Source organism: Triticum urartu, chromosome 4, assembly GCF_003073215.2.
Source record: "Triticum urartu cultivar G1812 chromosome 4, Tu2.1, whole genome shotgun sequence".
Classification (NCBI taxonomy): Eukaryota; Viridiplantae; Streptophyta; class Magnoliopsida; order Poales; family Poaceae; genus Triticum; species Triticum urartu.
In genome coordinates, this window is record NC_053025.1 from 14,427 (window position 1) to 22,092 (window position 7,666).

Sequence of the window (7,666 nt, forward strand, 5' to 3'; positions counted from 1 at the left end):
GGGTGTGGGACTCTCGGCAGCGTGTGGACTCCTGGCAGCTGTGGGATCGGTCGACGGCGGGCTTGGGCGATGGCGTCGGCCGCGTGGTGCCGGATCTCGTCGCTCGCGGCAGATCTCGCCACCCCGGCCTTCGCAGAGGAATCTGGATCGGGGGCGGCGGCCCCGCTAGGCATGGCGACGGCGCTCCCGGCTGGCGACGTTCGCAGGGGGTGGATGGACGGCGTCTGGACCACGTTGCAGGCTCTCTCCCGCTGCACTTGGCGGCTTACGATCGCGGTCGTCGGCCTCGGTGCATTCGCGGGGGCCGGTAGAGATGACATCGGACCGGAGGAAACTCTGGATGACTCGTTCATCCCAACGGTGGCGACGACCAGGGTCGTCGTTCTCCTACTTGCAGGCGCCGTCGAGGTCCCTTCCAATGCCCGGGGTGAAAACCCTAAATCTCCTTAGATTGGGCGGTGAAAACCCTTCTTGAAGGCGCCGCCTGAGGCGTTTGGATGCTCGGTTTGAGGAACTGCGGGCGGATGGGATGGGACCAATGGCAGCAGGTGGTGTTTCGCGTCGGAGGAGCGGCATGGCATCTGGCATGTCGATAACGGCGGGTCTCAGCGGCATGGAGCAGCAGGGTCTCGCCGGTGGGCGTGTGATGATGGAGGAGCGCAGGATGGTGGCGTCGTGGTGGCGTCGACGGCAACTAGACCGGGCAAGGTAGATGCAATAGTACAGCGCTGAAGATGGATTGGTGGCAGGTAAATGCGGCGGCCTCGTACGCGATAGGCGTCCGGTTGAGGAGTGCGCCGGACTGGTGGGTGCCCCATACCCGGCAGGCGTCTTGATTGGGACCTCAGGTCTTAGATGTTAGGCTTGGCTGCGAGGTCTATTTAGTATTACACCCAGACTATCAGCATCTCTAAATCAAACTGAATAGGAGTAGCGACAGATGTTGCCTAAAAGGTAGTTTTACTTTTAATGTTGTATGACTTTGTAAGATCTTGTGTGAATTATTAATAAAGTGGCTGCATGCATCGTCCAGATGCAGGCCGGAGGTCCTTCTCCTTTTTTTTAAAAAAAAAAAAGAGGCCCAAATTTGGCCGGGTGGGAAAGGTGGCGCTCGCTCGCTAGCTGGGACCTCAATCAATCAAATGAATCAATGAAGCGGAGCTCACTGTTCTGGACAGAGACGGCGATGTGGCCGGAGGGAGCCTACCACCTTTGGCTGATTGATTGGGACCTCAGGCCTCGTGAAGCTAGACTTTGGTCGGCCACCTTTGCTCTGCTCATTGCGTACGCCACCGAGATTATATTCACCCTTCCCGTCTGCTAATTCACTCTGCTCACTCCCACTCTTTCTTTCTCCTCTACGCTGCAGCCGGCCGTGCACAGCGCGACGCCGACGACCTCTTCCCCCGACGTTGCCCCAGCCGCCATACAAGTAGAAGGTGAGGACCCTCTGTTGACCCAGACCGTGCACGTCGAGTACTTTCCGATAACACGCAAACGACCGACGACGAACGACGACCCGACAGTCTTGGTTTCTGCCACAAGCTGGCTCGATCCGTCCGGATCGATCGAAACTAGCACAGCTAGCTACGTAGCCCGGTGAGTTGCACTCGTACACGAAGTCCTACGCCGAACACGCACGTAAACAGCAACCGGCTGATTGATCCGGCCGGCCTGCACTACACACACGTACGCACACGAGGAGGCTGGCCAAGTAATGCCAAAGGCTCGTATCGAGCCTTGTGTTTGATTTCAACTCACGGTACAAAGATTACAAGGGGTGGTTACATATATATACTAGTATAGCTAGCCTATACGTAAACCTATCAGGTGACTGAGTCCTAGTCCGAGCCGGCTAGGAGACGGAGACGTGTTTAACTCCAACACCCTCTTCCTCTTCTCTTGGTCGTAGCAAGGTGCGGATCCTCAGATCGGATCTCAATGAGGACGCAGCAAGCTCAGATTTGTTTCTTAAATCTTTTATATGATTTCCGTACTACGTATAAAACTCCAAAATTTTCAGCAGAAGAAAGCACTGGGTTCCGGGTTTGCGCAGTCATAGAAAGCTCCGATTTGTCGAGTACGTACAAAGCTTTTATTTTGATTTGTGCTGTGCAAGTTGAGCTCAGATCTTCTTTCAGTACGTACCTTGGAAGCTCCGAGATTTTGAGCCTGTGATTTGTGCACTCCAATTTGTTGTGCGGTACCAACTAAGCTCACATCTTTTTAGAGCTTTGGTTAAAACTTTGCAGTACAAAATAAGCTCACACAGTAGATTATTACAGAGGCTCCGTTTTGTTCAGTACTACAAAGCTTAGATTTGACTTCTACAGTACAAATTAAGCTCACATATTTTTCTGAGTAACAAGCCTTTTGATTTCCGCAACATAGGATAGAGATGGCAACCTCTCGCAGCATTGTGCTAGACCGCAAGTACTACAAGTGCCGGATATAGATCCCAAGATCTAGACCAAGGGTCTCGCTTTCTGCTCACTGTTACTTCTATCATCTCTCCAATCGATCCAAGGTAATTCATCGATTGCAGCAGCACCACCCCACTTATTCAAAAATTGACCGTCCCCTCAATTTAGTGTGCACTTTCTTTTGTGTGCAATCCATGCTTTTCCTTTACAACGAATTGTTGGTAGTCTCTGCTGAGTGAATCTACATGACCATCCTTCTTTTCCATTTTTTTTGCATGTCACTATTGATGTGTGAAAGGTAGTAATAACGAGGACTCATTTTGTGTGCATCCTTTGTTTTCATTTCCAGCTCAAGCCACTGGACCCTGCAACTACTTGCGAGACAGCACGGGATATCTATCTCTGCAACAAGATCCGTCTCTCATGTCTCTAGTTGATTCAATGTACATAGCTGAATCCAGCTATACAACACTTACTGTAGCTATTTTTCTTTTTTGAAAGAGCTGATCGTGTGTCTTTCCGTTTCAATTGTTGGTGTTTGTTCAACGCAATACTATATCGGTATTATTTCGAGCCGAATTTCTGTGCACTGTCTTTGCAAGCCACATTTTCCTTTGGATTTGTTACTAGCCTCTAGTGAGTGAATCTGATTATCCTTTCTTTTTTGAAAGAGCTGATCGTGTGTCTTTACGTTTCAATTGTTGGTGTTTGTTCAAGGTAATACTATATCAGTTCTATTTCGAGACGAATTTTTTAGCACAGTCTTTGCAAGCCACATTTTCCTTTGGATTTGTTACTAGCCTCTAGTGAGTGAATCTGATTATCCTTTCTTTTTTGAAAGAGCCGATCGTGTGTCTTTCCGTTTCAATTGTTGGTGTTTGTTCAAGGTAATACTATATCGGTTTTATTTCGAGCCGAATTTTTGAGCACTGTCTTTGCAAGCCACATTTTCCTTTGGATTTGTTACTAGCCTCTAGTGAGTGAATCTGATTATCCTTTCTTTTTTGAAAGAGCTGATCGTGTGTCTTTCCGTTTCAATTGTTGGTGTTTGTTCAAGGTAATACTATATCGGTTTTATTTCGAGCCGAATTTTTGAGCACTGTCTTTGCAAGCCACATTTTCCTTTGGATTTGTTAGTAGCCTCTAGTGAGTGAATCTGATTATCCTTCCTGTTAGCATGGGATTGTTGATGTAAAAAAGCGAGGTAGTAATACAAAGGACTAATTTTTTTTCCATGCTTCTTTTCAGTACTAGTTCAAGCGTGAGCATACCTTGCAACCAATGGCGGGGGTTCTGGATGCTTCGGCATCCTACGTGACCAACATGCTCACCGAGATGGCCAAAGAGGAGGTGGCCATGCTAATCGGCGTGTCTGACGGGATCAGAGATCTGAGCATCAAGCTTGGGGACCTCAAGAATTTCCTTGCAGATGCTGATAGGCGGAACATCACCGATGAGAGTGTGCGGGGGTGGGTGGGGGAACTGAAGCGTGCCATGTACCTGGCCACCGACATCGTCGACCTATGTCAGCTCAAGGCCATGGAGCAGCGTCCATCCAAGCACATGGGGTGCCTTAACCCACTCATCTTCTGCATGCGAAATCCTCTCCACTCCCATGATATCGGCACCCGCATCAAGGCATTGAACAAGGAGCTGGATAGCATCTGCGAGCGGGGCAATAAACTGAAATTTGCCAAGCTAGAAGTGTACCAAGACATGACGATGACTCGATCTCTTGCCACTGACCGAAAAACAGATTCATTGTTGGAGCGGTCAGGTATTGTTGGCGAGAAGATTGAGGAGGACACAAGAGCACTCGTGGAGGTGCTCACAAGTGAGGAGGGCAACGACAAGACTGGTCGCCACATGGTGGTTGCCATTGTTGGTGTCGGTGGGATTGGCAAGACCACCCTCGGCAAGAAGGTCTTCAATGACGAGGCTATCAAAGGCAAGTTCACTAAGAAGATATGGCTTAGTATCACACAGAATTTCACCGATGTTGAGCTATTAAGTACAACCATTACTGCCGCTGGGGGAGACCAACCTGGAGGGGGTGGGACTCGAGATAGGGCCCTACTTGTTGATGCTCTCAAGAACGCCATCAAGGACAAGAAGTTCTTTCTTGTGCTCGATGATATGTGGGGAGCTGATGCATGGAACAAACTGCTCATGACTCCCTTTGGCTATGGTGGCCCGGGCAGCCGAGTCCTCATCACCACAAGAAGTGAAACTGTGGCGAGAAACATGAAAGCTGCACACTGCCACCACGTTGACAAGTTAGGGCGCGAAGATGCATGGTCATTGCTCAAGAATCAGGTTAGCACAGCCCCAAACTCAACACACACACTGTTAATTTAACTTTGTTGGATACGTAGTGATTCCTGGGTAACATATGTGAGATGAACTTTTGACTGCATGGTGTTACAATCAATTTAAAGATAATTTATTGTGTCCCTCCATACCGTCTAGTGCGTCATTGTGCATGTCTTTAGTTGATTGATGACTAGTATTAGTTACTAATTATTGTTTGTCAGAAGAATAGTATGGGTGCTGCAGTAAACACCATGCAACTATAATGCCCTTGTCGTAAGTTGCACTCTTAACACAAGTTCACCGAAATACAGTTCACATATATTTACTTATTTGTGTAAATGGTAATTACCTAGTAGTACCTGTGATCCAAAATCTTGGTCCTTCTTAGAATTTGCCGAGACAAGTATTTCTAATTTTGATCATCTATTAAGAAAATAGCATCATCTAAAACATCACATATATTCATTATAAAACATAATTTTATAAAGTAATGTGAGGCAACTAACCTGCATATAACTTCATTATCAATGTATCAACATCAGGACCTCTGCATATAACTAACCTGCGTATAATTTTATCATTGTCAAATCCTAAAAAAAACTATATTCAGGAATGGATGAAGTATTCATGTTGTATGTGTGTGTGCTTAGGCCTCTGTTTTTCATCATAATAAACAAGACAACATACGAAATACATATTACATAAATGAATAATATGCATGTGCATGATGTCAGCTTTAGTATATAATAAATTAGCGAATGGCTTTAAACTTCTCAACTACCATTTAATTTTGGTGGTGCATAACTTTTATTCCTTATGATTCTATATTATGTTAAGACTTGGGTCAGTCAAATATTTCAAAATATGGCTATAACTGTTGATAATTTACCCACGTTGATAACATGAAATTGACATCACTACATCCATGTGCAATATACTTTCATAGTATAGTATTATTTTCATTTGAAGCAACAATTTTTTTGTAGAATTTGATTAAGAAAGCTTGTTTCACCATGAAAACTATGCCCATATACAAACCGGAATACATTTATGGTCAGAAGGAGTATTAGTTTGGTTTTGTTCACTGAACTAACATATTATTAGTAAATGAAATAACTAGATAAGCAGATAGCACTTTCAGATGTTATGTTCCCCTTATTCAAGCTATACAATTAAACTGCTTGTAGGTATTCACTACAGAGGAGAATGGACATGAGGTTGATGTGCTAAAGGAAATTGGGTTGCAAATTGTAGAAAAATGTGACGGTTTACCACTCGCTATAAAAGTAACGGGGGGGCTTCTATGCAGCAAGGAGAAATCACAGCGTGCTTGGGAAGATCTCCTGGATGATAGTATTTGGTCAGTAACTCCAGTGTCAGATGAACTAAACTATGCAGTATATCTTAGCTACAAGGACTTGCCCGCTTACTTAAAACAATGCTTCCTGCACTTCTCCCTTAAACCCAAAAAGGTGGTGCTAGAGGTCAATGAAATCGTGTCCATGTGGATTTGTGAAGGATTGGTTCAAGGAGGCTCAAATAGTTTGGAAGAAGGGAAAAAGAACTATAAAGAGCTAATATTAAGGAACCTTATAGAGATAGATCCATCATTTCCAAGCCAACTTATCTGCATCATGCATGATGTCATTCGCTCATTTGCTCAAGTTATGGCCAAGGATGAAACACTAGTAGCTCACAATGGAGATACTGCTAAAAGGACACTTAAATCATCCAAGTTCCTTAGATTGTCTATAGAAATCGAAGGAGTGGGATCAGAGGAATTTGAGTGGAGATATTTAAGAGAGGAGAAATTGCTTAGGACATTAATATTAACTAGAAACATTAAAACTCAGCCTGGTGATTCATTGATTAACTTCCCAAGTCTACGTCTTCTACATGTAGAATCTGCAAATACCGTTGCACTAGTTGAATCTGTGTACCAACTCAAGCACTTGAGATATCTGACATTAAAAAAGGTTAGTATGTGTACACTTCCAGAGAACATCCACGAGATGAAATTCCTACAACATATTAGCCTTGAAGGTTGTGAAGGTTTTGTGAAACTTGCGAATAGCATTGTCAGGCTTCAAGGGTTGAGATTTCTTGATATCGGTGACACATGTGTAAATAGTATTCCTAGGGGTTTCCGGGCTCTTACCAATTTGAGGGTACTGAATGGGTTTCCAGCCTATATTGATGGTGACTGGTGTAGTATGGAAGAGTTGGGGCCTCTTTCACAGCTCAATTGTCTTTCACTATGGTGTCTACAAAATGTATCTAGTGCCTTGTTGGCTGCAAAGGCGAGGGTAAATGCAAAGGACAATCTTACCAAACTTGTTTTAAAATGTGGTGGTAGAGTGGGAGCACCACCGGAATCGCCCCCTATGCCGACGGCCAGGGCCGTCGGCATAGGCCTGAGTCCCGTCGGGATAGGCCTATGCCGACAGCCCCAGTCGGCATAGGACCGTCGGCAACATATGCGTCGGCACAGCCAGGGAGGCCATCGGCATAGAAAAGCCATCGGCATATATGATACACCGACGAGTGCCGTACATCTATGCCGACGGCCCTGGCCGTCGGCTTAGTTTCAAATTATGCCGACGGCCAGGCCGTCGGCATAGCCCTGGTCCTAGAGTAGCGGCTGGTCGCCACGTGGCGCACCTATGCCGGCGGTCGAGCCGTCGGCATAGTGGTGCCACGTGGCGACCGTTCGTTGGGCAGACTTGACGGCGGCCGCCGTTAGGCGTGATAGTTGCCGACGGCCAGGGCCGTCGGCATAGATGTACGGCACTCGTCGGTGTATCATATATGCCGACGAGCATCTATGCTATTTGGATGATATTTGTGGATTATTTAAGCTTGCAGGTATACCCGATGATGTTGTTAAGAAGAAGGCTTTCCCTTTATCTTTGGAGGGAGACGCATCGACA

General features: G+C 46.0%; 1 pseudogene; it reads left to right on the top strand.

Moving 5' to 3' along the window:
• The first annotated feature begins 538 nt into the window (after nucleotides 1-538).
• Nucleotides 539-7,198, top strand: LOC125553285 (annotated as a pseudogene).
• The last annotated feature ends 468 nt before the right edge of the window (nucleotides 7,199-7,666 follow it).